Source organism: Mustela nivalis (genome assembly GCF_964662115.1).
Source record: "Mustela nivalis genome assembly, chromosome: 3".
NCBI classification, from domain to species: Eukaryota; Metazoa; Chordata; class Mammalia; order Carnivora; family Mustelidae; genus Mustela; species Mustela nivalis.
In genome coordinates, this window is record NC_139022.1 from 59,293,610 (window position 1) to 59,320,313 (window position 26,704).

Genomic DNA, 26,704 nt, shown 5'->3' on the forward strand with positions numbered 1-26,704 from the left:
CTTTTACCACCAACATAACTATGACCTCAGCAATGATGTTAACTCAATAACTGTGGCAGAGAAATTCAAATTTAGGTAAAGTATGATTGTGGAGTTTTATTAAATTATTTCTTGATAGCAAAAGAATTGCCCCCTATGAATTATCAACTTACATAAGTAAATGTAAGAGTGAACTATTTTTGCCATAAAATGTGAGTAGGTAACACTGCTCTTAGAAAATCTTCACAGAGTCAGCAGCTAAACCCATATCCTCTCTCATTTACCAGACTGTGCATGGCAGGTATCACACGGCAATGAAAACACATTATAGATGCTTTTTGCCAAATGTTACTAAGCTTTCATCAAAGTGAAGTTCTATGCTTAAAGAAAAGCTTTTCAGCTGCTCACATATGGTATGAATTCATAGTCTCCACCAAATCCAAAATGGCCCTGGAAGGAGATAGAAGACTAAATGTCAAAGATCCCTGGGTTCCTGCCAAGCTTGGTTCTCCTTCTTGAGCTTTGAAGTTTGGAATCAGTTTGAATTCTAAGGGGAAATTTTTTTTTTTATAATATCATCCTTTTCAACTTGGCCTAAGCTGAGAAAAGAGATTATTACTTCCTTGAAGACAAAAAACTTTTGCCAGCGGCCAACACTAGCTTGTTACAATCTTTGAGTAGAAAGTCAGAAAAGCTGCTGTCAAATTCAGGAGGAGGGATGCTATTTCCTGCTTATCTTCCAAGAACAAAGGTGTCCAACTAAACAGGGTAATGACTGAAAAAGAAAAGGATGGCTGCTCTTCATATATTTAAACAGATAATTTAAAAAGTTTCAGAAAAAAAGGGAAGCCACTGTCTTCCTATTCATTGACCCCTAAATTGTTCAGCCCATCAGACATCTCCTTTCAGAGAGGCCTCTCAGGGGTGAGGGAAATGCACCATTACGTCCTATGAAGTTTGTATATTCACATAATTTAAATACCATAACAACCACGAAAAATAGATCTTTTTATTATGCTTATTTTGGAGATATGGACACTAAGACATAAGGGGGCTAGGGAAGGCAGGTAGCTGCTATTCTATCAGGTAAAAGCAGCTAGACCAATATCTGGACCCTGCTCTATATATTGCTAAAAACATGCTTTTCTGACTCTAACAGAGAGCCTAATTTGATACTTTGAGGGCCAGAAATGATCCACGGACTGTTTTTTTTTGGCCTGCATCATGATTTGGAACTCTTCAGAATTATATGCCAAACTTTTAAAAAAGATTTTACATAAAAAACTGAACAAGCTGGCATTTCTCTTTGTGGGGACAACTGATCGGAGCTCAACAATGACTGTACTCCTTAGTTGAGGCATGGGTTCACCACAGATACCCTAATTACTTTTACATCCCTCTCCCTGGTTTTTAGAGATTTATATTACAGTGTTTTTTTTATTTATTGTTATGGACTGAATTGTGCCCCCTTCAGAATTCTTGTATTGAATCCTTAATCTCCAAGGTGACTATATTTGTAGACAGGACCTTTAATGAGGTAATTATGGTTAAATGAGGTCACAGAGTGGGGTTCTAAATTGATAAGACTAGTAGTCCTTATAAAAAGAGGAGAAGACCCCAAGACCTGCACTGTACAGAGAAGCCAGGTAAATACCAGCAGGAAGAAGTCTGCTGCAAGCCAGAAAGAAAAGCCTCACCAGAAACCATGTCTACTTGTACCTTGACCATGAACTTCTAGCCTCCTCAACAGTAAGAAAATAAATGTTTGCTACTTCAGCCACCTGTGCTGTGGTATGTTGTTAAGACATGCTGATCAAACTACTCACTCATATTCCGCTATCTTCATTTATTTAATTTCTGTTATGTGTCTGGTCCCTTTACCTGCATTGGCTATATGATGGTTTTTTACCTTGCCAAAGAGAAAATACCTTGAGTTATACTAATTTTAATATTCTCATTTTAACCTGGTATTCATCAGATTATTATAAAATTTTGGAGGGTCAAGATATAGATTTATTAGAATATGATATTGTGTAAGATTTTTGATGTGAAATATCCTGTTAAGCACAACTTAGCCAGTATATTCAAAGACTTACTCCCAAAGGAGAGCAGTGTTGACAAAATAGTAAGACTGTATTTACAGAAAAGTGTGCACAAAATATTTAAAGGATGTTCACCATAGTAATTAAGCAGAGAAGGCAGCTTAAACTTTTCTATAAATTGTGAATTATTTACAAAGGGCAAGCACCATTTTTACATGATCACAAACTATTTATGACCTGTTTACCACTGTAACTCCAGGACGTTTGCGAGTAGGTGCTCCACAAATACTTCTGAAGAAAAGGAGTGGATATTCCAGACCCAGCATAGCTCAAAGGGAGTAGACTAAATCCAAGGGGCCTGGTTTCATTCCCAAGTCCTTGAGTAACTCTGCAATGTTACGTAACTCCCTAAACTTAGCCCAGACTTATTTTTACCTTAAGTTAGTCAAGTGAAAGGATTAAAATCACATTTGCCTATGGACATGAACACTCTTAAGATCCCAGAATAGACACTGATTTAAAAACTTATAAATGGGATTGTTCTAATTAATAGAAAACTTGTCCTTCAAACATTGGGTAATGGTCCTCTGAGCCAAGTAATGTATTCTATCACCTGTCCTTTAAATATATGTAATGGCAAAGGATGAAATGGAATGGATGTAACATGGGTTTCTATATGGGAAACATTCATCCCAATAAATCAGTGAAAAGCAATTTTAACTATGCTATCATTTAAAAAAATCTCTTAGAAATTTCACCCATAACTGTCTAAGGAAAATGTACAAATAAATGAATGTATTGTTCCTGGACTCTGATTTTGAAACATATGTTGATGGAATGAATAAAGATTATTTTTTAATACTAGATGAACATTGATGAATAATTGCCCCAGTGCATTCTATGTAATCTGAAAGAGTTAGTGTAGTTGTAGAAGCATTTAATTTATTCTCTGGGAGCAATTATGTGGTAGAGCAATTAAATTTGTTTAAATGGTTGACCAACATGTTTTTTGATAATATTATACCAAATTAATCACAGTGATGTCTTTTTTGATAAGTTAATGTATTTGCCATTATTTCAAATTCTATAATTGCAGAGAAATTACCCATCTTCCTTTATTCATACCCGATCCTTTTTTTCACATGCTGCTCTTTGACAGAAATAGTCTTTTTAAACAATTATACTAACTAATGATGCTAATAACCATACTTAAGAAAATAAAATGAAAAGCAAATTCACTTTATGAACCTCTTGACATTCAAAGAATCCTGTCATGTCTAAAATAAATGTTTGGTAAGAGATGGGACTTTCAAAATTTAGAGGTCATCATAAAATTCTGGAGATTTTTTTAAGAACACAAAACACAGGCATCTCCAAAAATGTAAATCTATATAAAACATTCAAATCACACTTCATGAATTTACACTATGTCTGACATATGAGCTATACTGTTCTTGGAAATAAGGTACACCATATATTTTAATCATAATTGTAGGAAAGTAGATTATTTTTAGCCTCCTCTCCACCAACAGACACCACACTTAGCCCACTTCCAAATTTTACTGAATAGCCAGAAGAGTGATATAACTCACAGCTAGACATTGAAATAAGATGTGTTTGTGTGAGTTTTTCTTTTTATGTGTATATCCACAAGCTAGTGTGTACTTGCTTGTATTATATTATACTAAAAATATGACAAGTTTTTTCCCCACTGTCTGTCAGTCTTCTTCTAGGATGAAACTCTTCTTATCATCATTAAAAGTCATACAATAAATGTTCAATAACCTTTGACTTATTACCAACTATGTGCCAGATCATTTTGCTTCACACTCAAAATTAGCAAATAAGACAGAATCCCTGCCCTGTGAAACTTGCCATCCAGTAGAGAAAAACAAAAATAAGGTATTATCAGTATGATGAGTATTACAAATAAAGGAGCAGAAAAGAGCAGTCGAGAGCTATGGGAATTTAACTTACTTTACAGAGTCAAGGAGGACCTCAAGGAGGAACATGTTTAAGATGAGACTCAAAGAATTAGTAACACTGAACCAGAAAATGTTGGGGAAAGAGTATTTTGGACAGAGTGAGAAACTCAGCTCTGTATGAAGTCCTGTATGAAGTCTACAGATAATGGTGAGACCAAAACAGAGTCCTTGAGAAAAAGGAAGACAAAAATTTGACAAGACATAAGAGTAACTTTGCAATATATAAAAGATAAGAGGATCCCTTCCCAAAAGTAATTTACAATCTATGTATGAGAACATATCACACATGTGAAGCATAAAAAATGACATTTGTAGGTCCAGATGATAAAAACTAAAATTCATAGAACTGCATACTACAAACTGGATATAGCCTAACCAAAATATTCAGAAGAGTTTGGTAATATTTTCTATTTTAAAACCTTTACTGTGCAAAAGCTTTTGATCTTGATGAAATCCCAATAGTTCATTTTTGCCCTTGCTTCCCTTGCCTTTGGCGTTGTTCCTAGGAAGATGTTGCTGTGGCTGAGGTCGAAGAGGTTGCTGCCTGTGTTCTCCTCAAGGATTTTGATGGATTCCTTTCTCACATTGAGGTCCTTCATCCATTTTGAGTCTATTTTTGTGTGTGGTGTAAGGAAATGGTCCAATTTCATTTTTCTGCATGTGGCTGTCCAATTTTCCCAACACCATTTATTGAAGAGGCTGTCTTTTTTCCATTGGACATTCTTTCCTGCTTTGTCGAAGATTAGTTGACTGTAGAGTTGAGGGTCTATTTCTGGGCTCTCTATTCTGTTCCATTGATCTATGTGTCTGTTTTTGTGCCAGTACCATGCTGTCTTGATGATGACAGCTTTGTAATAGAGCTTGAGGTCCGGAATTGTAATGCCACCAACGTTGGCTTTCTTTTTCAATATCCCTTTGGCTATTCGAGGTCTTTTCTGGTTCCATATAAATTTTAGGATTATTTGTTCCATTTCTTTGAAAAAGATGGATGGTACTTTGATAGGAATTGCATTAAATGTGTAGATTGCTTTAGGTAGCATAGACATTTTCACAATATTTATTCTTCCAATCCAGGAGCATGGAACATTTTTCCATTTCTTTGTGTCTTTGCACAGCAAAGGAAACAGTTAACAAAATCAAAAGACAACTGACAGAATGGGAGAAGATATTTGCAAACGACATATCAGATAAAGGACTAGTGTCCAGAATCTATAAAGAGCTTAGCAAACTCAACACCCAAAGAACAAATAATCCAATCAAGAAATGGGCAGAGGACATGAACAGACATTTCTGCAAAGAAGACATCCAAATGGCCAACAGACACATGAAAAAGTGCTCCATATCACTCGGTATCAGGGAAATACAAAGCAAAACCACAATGAGATATCACCTCACACCAGTCAGAATGGCTAAAATCAACAAGTCAGGAAATGATAGATGCTTGCGAGGATGTGGAGAAAGGGAAACACTCCTACACTGTTGGTGGGAATGCAAGCTGGTGCAGCCACTCTGGAAAACAGCATGGAGGTTCCTCAAAATGTTGAAAATAGAACTGCCCTATGACCTAGCAATTGCACTATTGGGTATTTACCCTAAAGATACAAACGTAGTGATCCAAAGGGGCATGTGGTATATATACACAATGGAATACTATGCAGCCATCAAAAGAAATGAAATCTTGCCATTTGCGACAACATGGATGGAACTAGAGCATATCATGCTTAGTGAAATAAGTCAAGCAGAGAAAGACAACTATCATATGATCTCCCTGATATGAGGAAGTGGCGATGCAACATGGTGGCTTAAGTGGGTACGAGAAGAATCAATGAAACAAGATGGGATTGGGAGGGAGACAAACCATAAGTGACTCTTAATCTCACAAAACAAACTGAGGGTTGCTGGGGGGGAGGGGGTTTGGGAGAAGGGGGTGGGATTATGGACATTGGGGAGGGTATGTGCTTTGGTGAGTACTGTGAAGTATGTAAACCTGGTGATTCACAGACCTGTACCCCTGGGGATAAAAATATATGTTTATAAAATTTAAAAGAATAAAAAATAAATAAATAAAACCTTTAAAATAATGAAGTTATCTTTAATAAATGGCTTTTATCTCTTTTACTTTAAATTTAATGGGAATAGAAAGCATATTAGGTAAAAGGATCTAAAGAAGTTGAAAAATAAAGGAAAAATACAAAATTATGACAGAAAAATTAAAATAAAAATACTCCATGAGTAAGTATAAATTAAGGGGTTATCATCAAAAATAAAAGACTACAGAGCTAAAATTTCAATTTTTCAAGTAATTAAATATTTAAAAAGAAAAATTCAAAAACTTATTTGTGTTCACTGAAGACTGTTGAGGAAACAGCCATTTTAGGTCATAAGTAGTTCCCTGAGAATGGATGTTATATTTATCTATAAATTTTTTCTTCTTAATGGCTGAACTCAATACAACACATTATTAATGCAACTGAGTGTAGAGTGTAACATACATTTTTATTTTCCTGAGGTGCTCAATTCTGTTAACTGTATGTCAGATACATGCATATATACACACACACACAAACACACCTCTTAATCATGTCAAATTCCATTGTAGTAAGATTGTATGCTACATTGTGAGAATATTTTATGCTACTGTGATTTCTGGAGAAGGAGTAATTGGATATTTTGAAATGTTTGAACAATTCAGGCTCTTTCTTCATCAGAGATAAAACAAGTAAGCCAAGTGGTCAGTGGGGGGTTTATCAGAATGCCAATTTCTGGTGGATAGCTAATTTTAGTTCAATAGTAATCAGATATTTTCTTTTACATATTGCTACAGACCTACAAATGATAGAAGTTTGGATACTTTCCCAGAAATGACTTTGAGAGCAAAGGCAAAAGAAGCAGACTATAGTTTTGTTCTGCTTAAGCATGACCCCATCTCAGCTATTGTAAATAATGAAATGATGAGCCAAATCAGAAAATTGTGTGCTATTTAAAGTTTGGCCAATGACTCACAAATGCCTGATAAGGGATTTTTCCTACCATACCTGGCCACCATCCAGAACCCAGAGGAAAATGTTGGAGAGGCTGTGCTTCCTATGTCTAGCAACAAAAGTTGAAAAGGTAAGGAGAGGGGTGCCGAGTGGCTCAGTCATTTAGGCGTCTGACTCTTGACTTTGGCTCAGGTCATGATCTCAAGGTTCTGAGATGGAGCCCTAAGTCAGGGTCTGAACTGGGCATGAAGCCTGCTTAAGATTCTCTCTCTTTCTCTGCTCTCCGCCCCCTAAACACATGCATATTATCTCTCTTTCTCTCTCTCTCTCTCTCTCTCTCTAAAAAGGGGGGAAAGAAAAGAGAAGGTAAAGAGAGTTTCAGGCATGTTTTTTTTTAATTATTTATTTATTTGACAGAGATCACAAGTAGGCAGAGAGGAAGGCAGAGAGGGGGGGGGTGAAGCAGGCTCCCTGCTGAGCGGAGAGCCTGATGTGGGGCTCAATCCCAGGACCCTGAGATCATGACCTGAGCCAAAGGCAGAGGCTTTAACCCACTGAGCCACCCAGGCTCCCCTCAGGCATGTTTTAATGTGTTAAGAATCAAGTAACCTAGCAGGTGTACTGCAACTACAAAGATGGTTTTCCTGTAGTTAGGTCCAAATCTTCCCCTCTGGCTGTAGCAATATCACTAAACAGATTTGAAAAAAGAAGAAATATCTATTGTTTATAAGTACTCCCAAATACTGCATAAACATTGATTCTAAGGTTAGAAATAGTAACAGTAAATTGTCTAGACCCTTTCTTTGGCAGTATTTCAATAAAATCTTTTAGGTCTTGTCAGTTGGTACTGATCATTGCTTGAATATTGAAAAAGGGATATCTCAAAGCACTTTCTATAATGGGCATCCCACTAAAAGAGCAACTTTTCTAGTACTTTTTCCTCTGGAAATGGACAGTGAAACACAGCTTTGCAAAATGCAACATTACAATAGACAGAAAGTACTTTGATACATCCACTAAACTGATTTTAAGGTGGGCATTTGTTGAAAAGAAAAATGTTTCATTTGGTCTGATTTTAAAAGATTCTAAGTTTTTGTTTTCCAAGGAAGACAAGGGGGGACCAGATATATAATCAATTTTTTGATGACATCCTGCTCATATCTCAATATCTCTATTGCTACTACATGTCACAAAAAGCCCATATCTTATATGGATTCAGTAACATTCTTGCCCACAAAACAGGTCAAACATGACAAAAAGTTACGCCCCAAAATTGGCCTCACAGTGAGAGAGGTAAATCTTGAATATAAATTAATCAATCATCCCTAAGTGAAATGAGATGTCTTTCACACTCCTGTCAGACTTCAGAGAAGATTGACAGCCAGCTGCCCACTCACTAACACTCTTCATTAGCTTTCCCAGCACTCTCTACCAGTGCTTCCTGAGAACCCCTCCCAATAAGTGACTCACAACCAGACTGTTCCACTGGGGTCTGACTTTGGAGGAATCCAAACCAATACACTCCCAAGATTATTAAAGATAGCTCATAATCTCAAGGTATTTCCAAGGTAATATTCTAGGGCAGCATTACTAATATTAAGAAATCTGTGGGAAATTTCTTTTTAAATCTTAATTATTCCAACAACAACTTAATTTAGATACACTGTGTTGTCTTCATTGGGTCTGGTTTAACTAAGGACAAGATTTACTTCGAAGAAAACTTTTGTGTGCAAGGAAAACAAGATACAACAAACAGTCTATCACCTCCTCTTGTAAGTCCCCAAACTCATTCTGTTGTTTTTCACTTTGTTCTAGTTTTGTCTTGAATTATGCTTTGCATATTGACAGAAAAGTACAGAAAAGAAATGTCAGGAATGAGTGTCTGAGCAGACAGGAAAGGTCCAATGATAACTGAAAATATGACTAATATAAAATCAATAGCAGTGAAGATGTGAGGTATTACACATACAATTAGTAAGCACCCTTCACCTGTAAGAAAAAAGAGAAGTCCAATATAAGAAGCAGCAGTTCAAATACAACTGAAAAGGTAGCTAAAAAGAAAAAAGCAACCTGAGAATCATCAGTGCAAATTCCCATAAATTCTGAGTCCATTTGATAAAATTTGGCCCTCCTGCTTCAATGCCATAATTACACTATGTATCTCTGAAGCTTGACATTAAGGAGACCTTGCTAAAGTTTAATTTTTGAGTGTAGATCAGCAATCAGAGGGTGCAGAAATTAGACCAGAACCTAAAAGGATGGTTTGTATCTTTGAAGCTGTTGGGGAAATTATTTCATGTTACATCAGACCGAACGGAGTAACAGTTGATCTCAAAACTTGATCTGATCACCTGCCTTGCCAAATGCATTTATGTATGTAGGTATGTATATATTTGCATTAGAGAAAATGGGTCTGCAGAGAAGGAACAATGTAACCATAAAAGGCAAAAACTGAAACATTTTAAAATCTAAAAATGAAAAACACTTGATAATTCCCCAAATCAATATCCTACTTGGCAAAATTCCACTTTTCTGAGATTGTACACTGAACACATCCCATCACTGTAATTAAGTCACAAGGCACCTGCTAATACTGTACTTGCCATAACATGCCCAGGAAGAAAAAGCTAAAAAGACTATCAGTGGTTTCAGTAATTGTTGAACCACCTGTGCTGCCAAATTATGTAAAAATTCAGATCTGTTCATTACCCAGAAAGTTGCTTCATTTCAGAAAAAGCTGTTTCTCAAGGGAAATTCTTGCTTTTCACTTCCACCTACTGGAAATTCTTTAAAACCCTAACAATAGAAATACTGAAAGTTAAGAATTACAGGGGATAATCTCTTAAAATAAAGGCAATGCACCACTTATGATGTTATTTCATATTTCCTCATACATCAAGCCTCTAATTAGGCAGTCGAGGACTGTGTTATTTCATAAAATGAATTACAGCAGTTCACAGAGTATGGAAATCATCTGTTTACCAGTGATTGGAAAAGTCCCCTTCCCCTACTTTGCATTCTCACCCATACCTCTGCCTATTTTAATTTCCCTACCAATTTTGACAAGTTGTCTTACAAAATCTTTAAGGTAGTTAAGGTTGCAGAAGGTAAACTTTCAATTTTCCCTCATGCCAGAATTTTTGATGTTTTAGTGATCCTCACTTCTATGTGTAAAATCATTCCTCAGTAGCTCGCATCCTTCCAGAATTTCAAGACACTGAAAACTTCTATTATTTCATCCAAAATTGGAATAAGCTAATTGCACATGTCCTAGAGCAGAACTGAATTTACAATGACAGGAGTCAGATGATTCTGTTGATCCATCGTTCTGATCTGGCATATATGATTATCCCCCATCCCAGTTAGAATTGCATTTGTTCATCATTTTCCCCCAGATAATGTTAAAATTTTTTGACATGGCTCTTGTTATGCTTCTTTGCTCTATCACCATGGGACTAACTGCTTCATCCTCCAGTAGTCAGCATTTGTAGACAAGTGTCTACAAATGTCTTCCTATGAGTGTCTTAGATATATTCAATATAGTGAACTCACCTTAGGATTCTCTATTTTCTTCCCTGCTAATACTGTACTTGCCATAACATGCCCAGGAAGAAAAAGCTAAAAAGACTATCAGTGGTTTCAGTAATTGTTGAACCACCTGTGCTGCCAAATTATGTAAAAATTCAGATCTGTTCATTACCCAGAAAGTTGCTTCATTTCAGAAAAAGCTGTTTTTCTCTAATTTAAAAATATATGCAAAACATATCCATCCATTAAATATATATGAATAAGATCAGAACATTTTGCTAAGTATCACACCACAATGGCCTCCTACCGGACTTGGTGGGGGCAGGGAGCAAGCCCCCTGCCATCACCCACCCAGCCGTTATACACCCTACCTTTCAGGTGTAATTTCAAATGTCCCACACTTACTTTAATCATCTATTTCTATTTTAATCACCTTAATTCCTATTTTCTAAGCATTCTAAAGTCATTTTTCCAATAATTACTTTCTTTAAATATTCCTCCAACTCAAATGTTACTTCCCCAAATCTTTAGTTGTCTCCTTTATGTTATTCAGGTCTTTGAAGAGTTTCTTCTCCAGGAAGAAGTTTCAATGTTAATTCTCCAGAAAAGTGTCAGATTTCACTATGTAATTCAGCTACTCAGTACTTGCTCAGTAACTTGACATATAGTATTTACATTATTTTACAATGGATGATATTATAAAAAGTTATTCAGGGAGCTCCTGGGTGGCTCAGTGGGTTAAAGCCTCTGCCTTCGGCTCAGGTCATGATCCCAGGGTCCTGGGATCGAGCCCCGCATCGGGCTCTCTGCTCAACAGGGAGCCTGCTTACCTCTCTCTGCCTGCCTCTCTGCCTACTTGGGATCTCTGTCTGTCAAATAAATAAAATATTTTTTTAAAAATCAGTATTTTTAGATTATAGTAAAGATTAAAAATACAGACAAACAAAAAAATACATAAAACTTAACAGTTAACCCCACTATCCAAAAATAATTCATACCTCCACTTGGAGTTAATTCCTTTACTATTTTTCTATGATTATGGACATGTAGATTTTTTACTTCCAAATGTGAAGACATAATATACTTACTAAATTTTAATCTTTTTTGTAGTAATAAATTAAGGTGTATTTTGTACAAAATTATTTTGTTTAGTCTTTTTTTTTAAATGCGATAAAATTTACAAACTTTATACAACACAAAGCTTAAGTATTTGATGGATTTTGACAATTACCTATGGTATAAAAAAGTAAGAAACATAGCATTTCTGTCTCTTCAGAAGGTTCTCTTATGCCTTTCTCCATTCAATCCCAACCTTACCAGAGGTAACCACTTACTTATTCCTACTACTAGATTAATTTTGCTTATAGTTGGACTTCAAATAAAAGAGGTTACATTGTATGTAATCTTTTGTGCTAGAGATTCATACATGTTTCTTGAGTGTGTTGCTTTATTCCTCTATTTCATTGTATAAGATAATTTGCTAGTTCATTTTCCTTTTAGTAGGTATCTAATTTCAATATCTGTAATATTGAAATTTTTATAAATTGTATAAGTATTCCTATACAAGTCACTTTGTGGACTTTGGTTTTTATATAACTTTTGTCATTAACTAGGAGTGGAACTTCTAGGTCATGGGATGGATACAAAATTAACTTTCTAAGAAACAAAAAGTGTTTCAAATGGCTTGTGCCATTTTATATTCTCATGTATTAAAATTTTCAGTTGTTCCAAAATATTACCAATAATTGGTATTGTCAATGAATCACATCTGGTATATTCAGTTTTTCCTTATTCACTTTACTTGGTATAAAATTAGATCTCATTACAGTTCTAATTTGCATTACCCTGTTGACTAAGAATGTTGAACACACTGTGACTTACTGTTTTTATTTTTTTTGTGTGAAGTGTCCAATTTTTTGTCACCCACTTTTTAATGGTTTTATTTTTCTTTTGATTTGTCCACCACTGGATATAACTCCTTTGTGAAATATATGTATTGCAAAAACATGTTCTAGCCTAGGGCTTGCCTATTTATTTTTTTAATGTTTTCTTTAATGGGAAGAATTTTACATTCAGATGAAATTCAATTTATGTATTCTTTATGGTTAGTGCATATTTTTTTCCTGTCTAAAGATCTTTACTACAAGTTGCAAAAAGATTCTCAAATGCTGTCTTCTAGAAGTTATGGTTCTAGCTTTTATGTTTGGGTCTAAAATAATCTTTAATTTTTGTTGACTTTTTCTTGCTTATTTTTTATTATTTTTGTGAATATGTAGTTGCTTGGACATGATTTGTTAAAAAAAAATTCACACTGAATTAACTTGGCACCTTTGTCAAAAATATTTTAATAATATTGTATCTGTCAAGATTCTTCACTATATTTTATGAATATACTCACCTATATTTATACCAATTCCACATTGTCCTGATTACTATTGATGTATATTTCAAAGTCAAAAAGGTTGCTATAATAGAATCCCACAGACTGGGTGACCAAAACAATACCATTTATTTCTCCTAGTTCGGGTGGCTCAGAGTTTGAGATTAGGGTGCCAGGATGGTCAAGTCCTGCTTTACAGGTGGCTGCCTCCTCACTGTGTCCCCACATGCATAGAGATCTCATGCTTCTTCCTTTTTTTTTTTTTTTTTTAGAATTTACTTGAGAGAGAGGAAGAATGGGGAAAGGGCAGAAGGAAAGGGAGAGAATCTCATGCAAACTCTCCAGTGAGCATTAGCCCGATGTGGGGTTCAATCCCATGACCCTGAGATCATAACATAGGCCAAAATCAAGTCCCAACACTCAACCAACTGAGCCACACAGACACGCCCCCTTCCTCTTTTTATAAAGATATTTATCTCATCATTAGGGCCTGATGCTAATTAACTAAGGCCCCACCTCCAAACACCATCACATTGGGGAGTACAACTTCACTGTAAGAATTTGGTGGTGAAGGGAGACACAAATGTTCAGTCTGTAGTAGTAGTCAGAATTGCTCTGGCTCCAATCTTCTGAATTTCTATGCAAATTTCACAAAGAGCTTATTGGTTTCTTCTAAAACCTTTTGTCATTAATTATTAATTTGTTAGGCTCTGTTATGAATTCAGATTTTTGATAAATCTATAGGTTTAGTAAGAAATGACATCAAGAAAATATTGAGTCAATCAATTAAAATTGTTTATTTCTGTACTTACTTAGATATTTAATTTTTCCTGCATTGTTTTGTCATTTTCAATGACAAATTATCATTGTCTTAAACAATTTTCATTATATATCATACTCTTTGATACACTGATATTCTGATGTCATGTTAAAGGTATTTTTCTAGTTCAATGGTCTAATATGCCATTGATAGTAGAGTAAAATGTTATTTATTTCTGCATACTGACATCCTATTCTGCACCCTTGCTCAAGTTATTTACTAATTCTAGCAGTAATTTCTAGACATAAGGCCATTCACAGATAAACTGTGTTACTTCTTCCTTCATAATCATTTGGATTTGATTCTTATCTGTCTGCAATTAACATAATTTCCAATAGCTGTTGAAAAGAAGTGATGAAATCATATATTAACTTTTTATTAATTTTAGAAGAAATAATTTATTCTTTCTTTATGTAAAGTAAGACACTATTTGTAGTTTTTTGGTAGGTATCCTTTATCAGATTAAGAAAATTATTCTGTTTGTTGAGAGCTTTTGTAATGAATGAGTGTTGAATTTTGTCAAATGTGTTTTCTACATCTATTGAGATAATAACAAGATTTGTAGGTTTTATTTTGATGATGTACTGTAGTAATTGCTTTTTTTAAAATGTTAAAACAATGGCCAGGGGATGTAGCTCAGTGGTAGAGCGCATGCTTTGCATAAAATGTTAAAACAACCAGCATTCCTAGCATAGAAAGCATTCCATACTTTTTGGTATATATTACCTTTTCATATATTTTTTAGAATTTAATACATAAATGTTTTTATTAATTATTTTGGCATGTACGTTCAAGAGAATTGTTTTTTCTATATTTTCTGACAAACTCTACATAAGATTGGTTTTATTTCTTTGCTAAATGATCAACAGAATTCCTTGTTAAACTGATGTGTGTGTGTGTGTGTGTGTGTGTGTGCATGTGTGAGAGCGACCACAAATACTCTTGCTACAGGGACTGAGCGAAGAATGACTTCTTTCAGAGAAGTGGAAAAAAACAATATACACCTCTGGGGAAGGTATAGGGAAACTACTTGTGTCTCAGACATAGGTAATAATATATGATGCTGGTGGTAGGGTAAATACAAAAACACTCTGTTCCCAGCACAGGGTCAGAAAATTTTCCTGGGTATAGGATATATGCAAGCAGAGGTTTGCAACTGTACCCTCAGGACAAGAATTAATAAACTCTCTTGTTCCCAAGATACAAGACAGAGCAGGTTTCTGAGGAAGCCTCATCCTGATGTCCAAAACCACAAGGTTTGTCTAAGGTTTAGGTGAACAAGTACAACAGAGATCTGCCCCACTTTACTATAAGCCTGGGAATAAGTAGCTAGCAGAAGTAAACTACTAGTGAAAGAGCAAAAAGAGCAGAGATAAGGACTCTCTCTAGAACAAGAGAGGAGGAATAGCAGAAAGCTTAGGGGGAATAAGAACACTGGAGAAAATCCCCTAGCTACCCAGGTCCTATATTAAAGCACAAAGTACCCAGAGCCCTCTTCTGGAGGAATATAAAGAATATGGTATCAAGAAGGCAATAATGGCAATAACAAAATACAAACTCAGTTCAACTCCTGAATAGATTAAATCAGTCACCTATACTCGGGCTGAGAGAGAAAGAAATATGACCATTCCTTGAGAAAAATAGAATTTATCTTATCTTCACTGTTATTCTACACATAATAACCATAGTTCAATTAAAAGTTATAAAGCACACATTTTAAAAATAGAAGAGGAAATAACCCATTTTTAAGAGATAAAACAATAAATGGAACCAGGCTCAGAAATAGTCTAGATATATTTAGCTATCAAATGGAAAATGAAAGATTTGAGTGGAAAAGGTTAACATATATTAACATGTAGGGAATTTTAGTGGAAAGATATAATCTATAAGAAAGAATCAAAGGGGACTGTTAGAAATTAAAAAAAAAAAATGTCAGTGATAAACAATTAGTTTGATGGACTTACCAGTTAGTAGATATCCAAATTCAGGCATAAAGAGGAAAATGACTAAAAAAGAAAAATAGAAAAAAAAATTCAGGAGCCATGGAATTAGTGAATAGTCTAAATTATATATAATTAAATTTCTGGAATAATAACAGAGAGAAAAGAGGGCAGAACAAACATGTGAAGAAGTAATAGCTGACAAATTTTCCAAAAAAAGGACAAACAAAAAAATGTAGATACAGCACATAGAAACTTCAGCAGGATAAGCAACGATAACAAAAGCACATAACATGATCAAAAATTTTTTTTAAACTAAAAGAGCAAAGTGTGTGGGCATCTAGGAAAAAAAAAATACATAGAGAAGAACAAATGTAATTACAGCACAAATCTTCAGAGAAACATTTCATAATGCTAAAGGGACAAAATAAACCCAGAATTCTATACCCAATGAAATATATTTCAAAAACAAAACAAAATAACCATTCTTTCAGAAAAACAAAAGCAGAGAATTTATTGCAAGAAGACTTGCTCTACAAGAAAAACTGTAGGCAGTTCTACAATAGAAATTTGTCATTTTATGAAAATTTGGATGGAAAAAAAGGAATGGAAAACACAGAAATTGCAAAAATCAATATAAAGACATTTATGTCTGATTTCATAACCCTGTATAACAACAACTTATTACCTAAGAAAAATACTAACATATGTTGAAATTTATAAGATATATTAGAATACACATATTTTTAAAATAGCACAAATGATGGGATCAGACTGTTTTCAGACTCATATATTTTATGTGAGTAGTATAATATTATTTGAAAGGAGACTATAAATTAAAGATGTATTTTATAAAACTTTGCTATTAAATAAAGAAAAAGTGAAATTAATTTACCAATATTAAAAATGAAATTAAAAAATCCAAATGAAGGAAAAGACAAAAACCATATGCGACATTGAGACAGTATCTAACAAGATGAGTATTTAAAACACATCACTCCAATAATTCATTAAATGCAAATTATAAAATTAAAAATTAGATGGTCACATTTTATGAAAAAAGTATGGCATATGTATAAGAACTCTTTAAATATAAATATATAGATAGTTTATATGTAAGAAATTGGGAAAAAAGTACCATGCAACATTAATCAAAGCTTTCATGACTGTAATACCAGAAACCGAAATATTACAGAATAAGAAACATTGTCAAGAGTACAGAGAATCATTGAGTAATATTAAAGTAGTCAGTTCATTAAAGAAACATAATCCTAAACATGTATCACCTACTAACAGCACTTAAAATTACACAAAGCAAATATTGTTAGACTAAAAGGAAAAATGAAAAAGACTACAAGTATTCTTAAAGATCTCTCACTTCTCCCTCACTAATCAATTTAAGAAAACAAAATCATTAAGGATTTAGAAGACATGAACTTCCAACCAACTTGGCCAGTCTGAAATTTATAGTAAGTTCTGCTCAACAACAGCATAAAATCCATTTTTTTTTCCCACGTATACATGGTAGACTGACTAGACAAACCATATTCTGGGTTATAAAACAAACGTCAACTAAGTAGAGATACCATACAATGTCTACTTTCACTATTAAAAAGGAAGAGGGGTGCCTGGGTGGTTCGATCAGGTGAGGGTCTAACTCATCAATTTCAGCTCAGTTCATGATCTCATGTGTTGTGAGATCAAGCCAGGAGTCAGGCTCTATGGTCAGGGAGGAGTCTGCTTGAGATTCTTTCTACTCTTCCTCTCACACTTCCCCTCCCCCTGCTTCCTCTTTCTTTTTCTCTCTCTTAAATCATCTTTAAAAAAATTAAACAAAAAATAAATTAGTTATATATTTTGAAGGATATGTGGAATAATTATATTTTAGCACATTTCATGAATGAAGATGGATAGACAAAAGTTATATTGATTCTTGAAGAGTCATTTAAAATTTTGCATATTTTCTTATAAAAAATATACAATAAACAGTACTTGTCAAATTCCCAATTTCCAGAAGAGATTTATTTGTGGTAGTGTCTATTATCTCCTTTCATGTTCACTACTGTATTTTTGTATGTCTTGCATTCGACTACTAATTTTCTGATCTCCACTGTCAAATTTCAATAAAAGTTAAAAAAAATTGTCATATGATATCACCTGTTTAATTAAACATAGTTATTTTAATAACAACAGGTGAAACTAGCTTTTCTGCCACAATATGTATGTAAAGCAGAGGTTTTCCAGCAAACTAATACATAGTTTAGTATACATAAGTCATCTGTGTACTCATCAAAAAGAGAAAAAAATTGAAGAACCTTTTTCAATTCTTTTTTATCTAGTATATAATTTGAAAGCATTTCAAAAATTTTCTCTAACTCCAGCATTAGATAATAATTCTGAGATCTCACAAGTATTACATGTAATCAGTCTTAAATTTGAGATGAGAGTGGCCACCATAACTATGTAATTCAGATATCCCTATTTTCTAAGAAAACAAATACAATTCCACTTTCGTAACTTTAATTCTTCTTCCTCAATTATTTAAAACATATAGAGAGGGAGAAGTCCGATTATCTATTTTTCTTCTAAATGAAATTGTTCTTTCATTGGCAGCCGGCTATTTGGTTCTGAAGTTTATGAATCCTTTTTGGACATATGTATTCTGGAAATGAATTCTGCCCTAAGCAATATGATTCATCAGGAGGTAAGAAAACTTTGAAATAAATGTTCCTTTAGTCTCAGCTCATTTTTACTCTTGGACTTTTCTTTTTTTTTAAATCCATGATAATTAAAAAGTGATATCTCATTCTAAATCTGTACCATTTGATAGTTAAATGTTTGAAGTTGTATATATCACGAAGCCTTAGTAAACTACAGGTTATGTGTTTATAAAATTTTTGAAATTGATGTTTAAATATAAAAGGCCCAAATGTACTTTATTTTTTATGTCTATTGATGGTAAGTAGTAATTAACTTTGAATAATCACCACACAGACAATGCAGCCTTAAAAATATACCACATGTGCCTTGAATGAAGATTTAACAAATAAAACTAGCTTTAATATTTTTTCTTTAATACTGATGAGCACAGAATACAGGATTTATATATTTAAATAAAAAACCTTAAAGATTACTTATTTCTAAAATATGTTCCAAAAATTCAGCTATCTAGGGTTTTCTTCTCAACTGTTAATCAAGAAAAGACTTTCTTTTTCCATGACTTCACATTCTTAAATGAATTACGTGATGTTAATTCCAGAGCAGGGCTGGAGAGTATGAGAGGGTAGTCTCTGCCACTTGGAAGAAATCTCTTCCAAGCTGTTCCACGAAGTCTCAGTTACCTCCAGGTAATATAGCTACTCAGTATCCCCTAAAAAGGGTTTGTTTTATAACCCATCTCACCCCGTCTTTATTTCTGGCTCTGACAATTATTTTCAACTATTAAATATATTCCCCCTGCCAAAACAAACAAACAAACAAACAAACAAAAAACCCACTAATGAATGAAGAAACGGGTTTGGTAGTTAAAAGGAATTTAGTATGTAGTTGAATTCCCACATAGGATGCAAAAGCAAAGGTCATAAATAGTCCTTAACTTCCAAATTAGTGCTTGAGATAAGACAGGAACTTGTAACAGCCAATTCCCAGTTTAATGTCCATTGTATCATATCAAACTGAGGGCTCTTATAAACCCACCCACATTGGGATTTACTTATTTGCATCTTGTTTCTTTGCAAGACCAAATGTGTGCTCCTGAGAAAATGTTGGGCTACCACTACAGTATGAATGTTTGTGTTCCTCCCAAATTTGTATGCTGAAATCCTAATTCCCAAGCTGATAGTATTAGGATGTGGTACTTTGGGAGCTAATCAAGTAATGAGGAAGAAGTACTCATGATTGGGATGAGTGTCCTTTCAAAGAGGCTGCACAGAGCTCCAGAGCCCAATCTATCATGTGAGAACATACTGAGAAGTTGGCAGTCCACACCCCAGGGGAGAGCCTTTGTCAGAATCCAGCCACAATGACACATTGATTGTGGACTTCCAACATCCAGAACTTTGAGAAATCAATTCCTGGTTTTTGTAAGTGACCCCTAGTTTGTGATATTTTGTTACAGCAGCTCGAATGGACTAAGAAGCTTATAACAGGGAAGTGGCCAAGAAAAGTATTAAGAAATAAACATGCGAGAGAAGGCATTATGAAGCAAATACTATGATGGTTAGAACAAAAATCACATTAACAAAGAAGTAGTTTACAAGATTGAGCCAGCAAATGCTACCAAGAATTGCACTTTTAATTGATACCCAGACATGACAGAGCCCTGCTAGATGTCCTTCTTTCCCTTATTTCCTGAGCAATTTTTTAGGATTTTTACTTGTGAGAAGAATAAACAGACTGCAAATTAAAACTTTTTAAGAAGCTGCCATTCTGATGGGGTAATACTCTTGAGATCTAGAGAATTAGTAGAGTTTGTTAATTTAATGTAGACCAAAACATTGAATAATCACCTATTTCCTTGACATTAAGAAACATAATTGTATCCTCAGGTTGGAAAGATTTTTGTGAAATTTAGTAATACATCAAATACTGTTATTCTCAATGTTGGTTTCTGGGAAATAAACATAGCTACTTAATCTTACCTAAGTAGGAAGACCTGTAAAATCCTCCCTTCTCATTTTAATAATATATAGAAATATTAAATACTTTATATGTAACAGTAGCCTAAGTAAAGACTTCACAAAAATAGTATATTTAATCCTCACAACTCTATGATATGGCAGCATTAGATAGGAAAAGAAACTGATGTGTATAGAAGTTAGTAACTAATACTGGGTTAAGGACAAAATGCAAACCCAGGGATTCTGACCGAACCCAGGGATTCGGTCTATGTGCCAATAGCCAAACTACGGAAAGAACCTAGATGTCCATGAATGGATAAAGAAGAGGTGGTATATATACACAATGGAATACTATGCAGCCATCAAAAGAAATGAAATCTTGCCATTTGCAACATCATGGATGGAACTAGAGGGTATTACACTGAGCAAAATAAGTCAATCAGAGAAAGACAATTATCACATGATCTCTCTGATATGAGGAATTTGAGAGGCAGGGCAGGGGATTGTGGGGGTAAATGAAAAATGAAACAAGATGCGATTGAGAGGAAGACAAACCATAAGAGACTCTTAATCTCACAAAACAAACTTAGGGTTGCTGGGGGTGGGGTGGGGTAGGGATAGGGTGGTTGGGTTATGGACATTGAGGTCAGACCTTATCTCCTTTGACTATAGAACTTCCTGGTTGCCATCTGGGGGCTCTAAGCCACTAGAGGCTGACTAAAACCTTATGCTAACCAGTCCTCTTTTTGGCCAGCAAAAAGACAGCATTTTCAGTAACACAGAAGGAAAGACATGAATTCTGTCTGTGGCATGAATGAGCTCCAAAGGCAATCATTCTTTAGTGAGCCTCTAGATAAGAGTGCAGCCCAAATGAAAAACTTCCTGCACCCTTGTGAGTCCATGAGTAGATTACCCAAGTAAACCATCCCCCTTCCATCCCTGCTGAGCTGACCCTTTAGCAGAGACTGCCATGCATAGGGTCATAAGGTGACCATAAGGGGCAAGGCCTTTGCCTCCATGCCATGTAAACAGGAGAAGAAGCTAGGGGGCAGATACCAGAGGGTCTAGGAGTGAGAGGTGGAAGGATGATTAAGGTCTAGAATCTTGACCTACAGAAACTATGAGATAATAAAGGTTTGTTATTTTAAATTGTTAAGTTTGTTCTGAATTGTTAAAAATAGAAAATACAGATTTTGTAACAAGTGGGTGACAAAGTAATCAATGACTCTAATGTGGTAGTGTTTTGAAATCAAGAAGTGAGAAGAAAGTGAGATAATTTTGATGAGCATAAAAGAGCCAAAATAAACTTGATCAGACTAGTAGTAGTTGAAGATGCTGCCAGTTAGGGCTCAGAAAGAAGGGAGGAATGTGTTACTGGAACATTAAGGTGATCCTAGTTGTGAAGTAGGAGAAAACTTCATAGAACTGTCTCCTTCAGTTGTATCAGCAAAATATCTTAGAGAACCTTAGAGAACTTGGAAGCAGATCTTTCCCCATTTGAGCCCCTGCTGAGACTGCAGCCCTAGCCAATACCTAGACAGCATTTGTCCCCTAAAGTGGACAAACTAGCTAAACCCTTCCCAGGCTTCTGCCCTGTAGAAAGTGTGAGATAACAAACTTACGTTGCTTAAAGTAATTAACTTTGTGTAATTTGTTACACAGCATAGACAATTTATATAGTCATATAATAAAATTCAACCTTACCATGGGAGTATGGATATTGAATGTCTTACACCTTTGTGCTATAATCACAATAATTACTAATAAGAACTAATTACAATGTCATAATTTGATTTACAAGGTAAAAATAAATTTGGAACATAGAAAGTTACTTTCAAACCTATAAGAACATTTAGTAGAAAAACAAGAAAAATAATTGTCTATCTTCTTTCAAATTTTACATGGATTGACAAAGTCTTTAAAAAACTTCTCCAATATTTCCACAAAGGGAATTAGCAAAAAAGGAAAGGTGCAGTGAACTCAAAGCCATACTTGATTTAATGGTAGAGGGGGGCTTCACTCTTTCTTCACTTCTGTTTCAACTAATATTTGACTGTATTACACTGGTTTTTCATCACTATTATCTCTAAATAGTTATCTATTTACTCACTCATTTGCTTTCTCAATATAGATTTAATGCTAATTATGTGACGTTCTAAATAATCTTCTTGGTTTTATAGGAAATTTAATGATAATCAAACATAAGATCAGCAACAAAGCATGTAAGTAAAATAGTACAAGATGGGGTGTGAAGTGATTCACAGGAGACGTACAGATAAAAATGAACTGCAACTTAAGAAGACAAAGAATATTTTAGTTTGGAAAAAACAGCATTGAGAAAATATTTTAAGAATCATGTAGCATCCTACCAAACTTTAAAGAACCAATAAATTTAGAATCGAGGACATCAAGGTAAATGTTAGGATTAAATACTCCTTTCTCAGGAAGGAGATTTTATATAAGATGACCTGTTCTGCATCAAGTAGACTTCTCTAACTTTAAAATATACTTTTTAAGATATATTTATCTTGAGAGAAGTGCTTATATAACTTCATGTGTATGCATTTGGGTTGGGGATGTTCTTTGATTTTCTTCAAAGTACCTGTGCCATAGGCCAATATCCCAAGCCATTCAAAAACAACGGGGCCAGATCCTGTATTTGTTAGTCTCACAGATGATTCTGATGAACATCATGGATCGAAGACAGAAGCATGACTTTACAAGGATTAAGGAAAAATTCTCTTGAAGCTCTACTTTTAGGACAGCACCTCTCAATCCTTAATATACTTACAAATTCCAAGAGACCTTGCCCCAGGGCAGATTATATTTCAGCAGGCCTGGGATGAGACCTAAGATTCCACATTTCTGGAGCTAGACTCAACTCTTCTGAGCCAGTCTTCATTTTTATTGTTTTCCTTAGCATCACCCTAGCAGGATTCTACTGATAAGATTCACCTCCCCTTGATACTTCTCACCTGAAGCAACTTTGCTACCTCTCAACAAACCCAACTGCAGGTTAGAGTTCATGGGACTGGAACTGTCCTTGAGCAAAGCATGACACTAGAAGAGTTCCTGTTTTTTTTCCCTGTGCTATTTCAATACATAAAATAAATTGGTGGTTAGGTTTCATATCTAAAAGAACAAAAAACGAAACAAAACAACCACCAAGAACAACCTTTAAAAATTGGTCCAGTTCCTTCAAAGCCATGGGATTCTGATACACGCTTTTCAAACTAGTATGTACTATTGATGTGTTCCCAGTATTTAGTTTTGTTACTATTACACTTACGTGTACATGAAACTTTTCAATTATTTATTTAATTCAGAAGAAAAAGTGAATTGCTAACAAAACAAAAAATAGTGTGTGTACTAGGACGCTGACAGAAAAACAAAAAATAGTGTGTGTACTAGGACGCTGACAAAAAAAATCATCTCACTGGTGCCATCGGCATGAAATAGCACTTTGAGTTAAAAAAAAAAAAAAAAAAAAAGACAGTAGAGGGTAGAAATTAACAACCTGAGTTCTGAGGCCAGAGAGGTGTACACTTTACTTCTGACTTGAAATTAACTGCATGATCTCAAGGCAGTTGCTTATCTCTAAGAGACTACCTTTCCACAACTGCCGAAAGGATATGGATATTGATATTCCTAACCAACGATGTGGTGCTGCCCCATAAACACGGTAAAACTCTCAGTATACCAAGGCCTATAGGATAGTTATTTTTGTTCTTCAAGTGGAAGAAACTTAAAGGTTCTTCCAACTCCCCTTCCTGGTTTACATCCATTCATAAACAAGGAAAAACATTTGGAGTTACTTTCTAGAGAGTGATGGAAATGAAAGCTCTAGAAGCCTCTCCACACAAGCTATGGAAACTTTCATAACGTTTCCGAGTAGCAGAATCCTGTCTCTTATTTCTTATTTCACTTAATAGGTCCTTGAAACGTATTGCCATTTTTCTCTCAATCGAAACAGTAAAAGCTAAGTTTCCTTCCTAAAATTGTAGCTGAAGGAAAATAAAACTTAAAATCATTTTTTTCAGAACTTTTTCATCTAAATAGGCCTGTCCTATAGTTTCTATGTAAATAATATTCTTGCCATTATAACATTTCGTGTAAAACAATCTGAATCATAGGATAATTGTTACTTTAAGTAATGTATTACCCTAGAAATGTAATAGTTACAAAGAGTGAAGAATGCATTAGAAAGCCATTGAGTTTAATTGCATCCTTGGGAATGCTCTGTTGTGCTTGCAGCTGGGTTTTTTTGTATGGAAAAAAAAAAAAGTCAAGGTCTGAATGTAATTTTCAGTTGCCACTAAATTGTTGAATGATTCTATGACTAGCCTTCAAATACTAAGTAATATTTTAAAATGAACAGGCTTTGGAATGTATTCTTTGAAAACACTGAGGATTTTGCCTTGCAACAATGGCTCAAGGTTTAATTTTTGCTGTTGTTTTTTTTTTCCTCCCATCCTTCCCAATCCCAACTGTCCACCTCACTTAGGGGGGATATGAAATGCTATTTCTGGGTAGGGGTCATAGATATGTTGACCTTTCCAAATAATTTTGAAATCAGAAATATAAAAGAGAGACTATAAACAAACTATATTGAACTTCAGTGATGTATATAAAAGAACGGTGGAGGAGAGCAGAATATGTCACCCCAAAATACGTCACCCCAAAACGTGCCATCCCAAAATACACATGCCAATTCTCTTAGGCTGATTATTTTTAAGAAATAGCACACACAGGAGGCCTGAAAACTAAGTAAAAGTTATCGTTTTGTAAGACATTTACAAGAGAAATCTTCATTTGTATGGGTATCTCTGTATGCCAGGAAAAGACCAATTGAGAAGTCATGGACTTAAATCTGCATAACCACCTTCCCCTTGTTTACTCTGCTTTGCTTGAAACCTCTCACAACTGGTTTCTCACTCCCCAGCATCTTCTCACATCTTTAGCTGGAGAGGTCTTTAATGTAGCAGCTTGGGCCATTTGGGACTCACTCCGTTTTCCCAGGGATCTCCCATGTATGCAGAAGGTACATGTGTTATTAAATTTCTGCTTGTTTTTCTCCTGTTAAGCTGTCTTTTGTTACAGGGAGATCTTAACCAAGAACTTAGAAAGATAAAAGGAAAATTATTTTTCCTTCCCCAACAGTAAATAAATAGGTCAATACAGCCTGAAAAGAACGAAGTCTCTGGATTTCCTTTGGTAATATGGCATTAATGGGGCATCTTTCTCCTAAAAGCCTGAGGCATTCTTTAATAACCAACTGCTGTTCAACATGCTACTGTGAGGAAAACAGAAAAGACTGCTACGGCTAAGAGCCTTGGAAATGAGATTCTGAGCAGTTAAACATACCATCCCAGGTGACAGTAAACCAAAGGAAAAAGCCTAGGTGAAGGCAGATCAAAACTGAACACTCTGTCCATCGGAATCCAAACCTATAACCTGGGCACACTGTGCTTCAAATCGTATCCACAGGGGAAATAAGCCAAATGGGTACCAGCTTTAAACATAGCAGAAAATAACAACATCCCAAGTCACAAAAGCCAATGAAAAGTAACTTTCAAAAACTTGCCCCAGAATTTATGATTCTTAGGGAAAACAGGAAGAGCTACTTCTAACTCACCCATTCATAAAACAGAGAAAGCGCTAATGAACAATTGTATTAGATAGCTATATACTCATCTTTTCCTTTTGTCAGATACTGTGCAAGGCATTACCAGGAATACATTAATGTCACTGTACCAGGGGAGTTTTTTTAATGGAAGACTGGCCTAGTGTTGACCAAGCCATGGCCTTAATGTTCCCCTCAAGTTCACTAAACATTAGACAATTTTTTCCTGACTACAGGTCCCTGATCACTTTTTTCTTAGAGAATGTACGTCAGAAAGCTTATAATTGCAATGTTTTCTGCCCCTTTGAAATGCAGATAAAGCTCTACCCAGCTTTTTGCCAGTTTTTACAACCAAGGAATATCTTTTTCAAAGACCAGGGAGCCATCCCTTTGAAATATAATCATCTACTAAAATAGAACCCCTATTTCCCAGTCTCTGGGAGAGCATAGGAGCCTTAGATAAACACTACCTAGCAAATGCAGAGGGCTTAATCACACCTACACACCATAACATCCTCTGGTACTTTCCACTGGCTCACCCCAACTAATGGAAACTCTCCTACTTTTCCTCTGAGTGGAGTTGAGTTCATTCTCCCCAAAGCAAGGGTCTTGAATGAATTCTTCCTTGCTTGTTTAACTCTGGCCAACACATTTTTTTTTTTTTTTCTTTAACAGCCTACGGGTTCAAGAGAAACTGGACAACAAGAAGAATTCCATATTTGGGAAAGATTGAGAGATCAACAGCTGTGATAATGTCCAGGATGAGGACAGGTTAGGAATTAGGAGTCTCAACTTACAAGCTGCACC

The 26,704-nt window shown here is 35.0% G+C and overlaps 2 long non-coding RNA genes across 2 annotated transcripts in view; one reads left to right on the top strand and one right to left on the bottom strand.

Annotated features, from left to right (window-relative positions):
• LOC309861186 overlaps positions 1 to 15,721 on the bottom strand; it is a 283,824-nt gene extending 268,103 nt beyond the window's left edge. The window contains exon 1 of the long non-coding RNA XR_014309809.1: positions 15,680 to 15,721. This is a non-coding gene — a long non-coding RNA (uncharacterized lncRNA). The remainder of the gene's footprint in view (positions 1 to 15,679) is intronic.
• Positions 1,627 to 26,704, top strand: LOC309861189. The gene is made up of 3 exons (XR_014309812.1): positions 1,627 to 1,770; positions 18,269 to 18,359; positions 26,573 to 26,704. It is a non-coding gene; the product is annotated as an uncharacterized lncRNA (long non-coding RNA).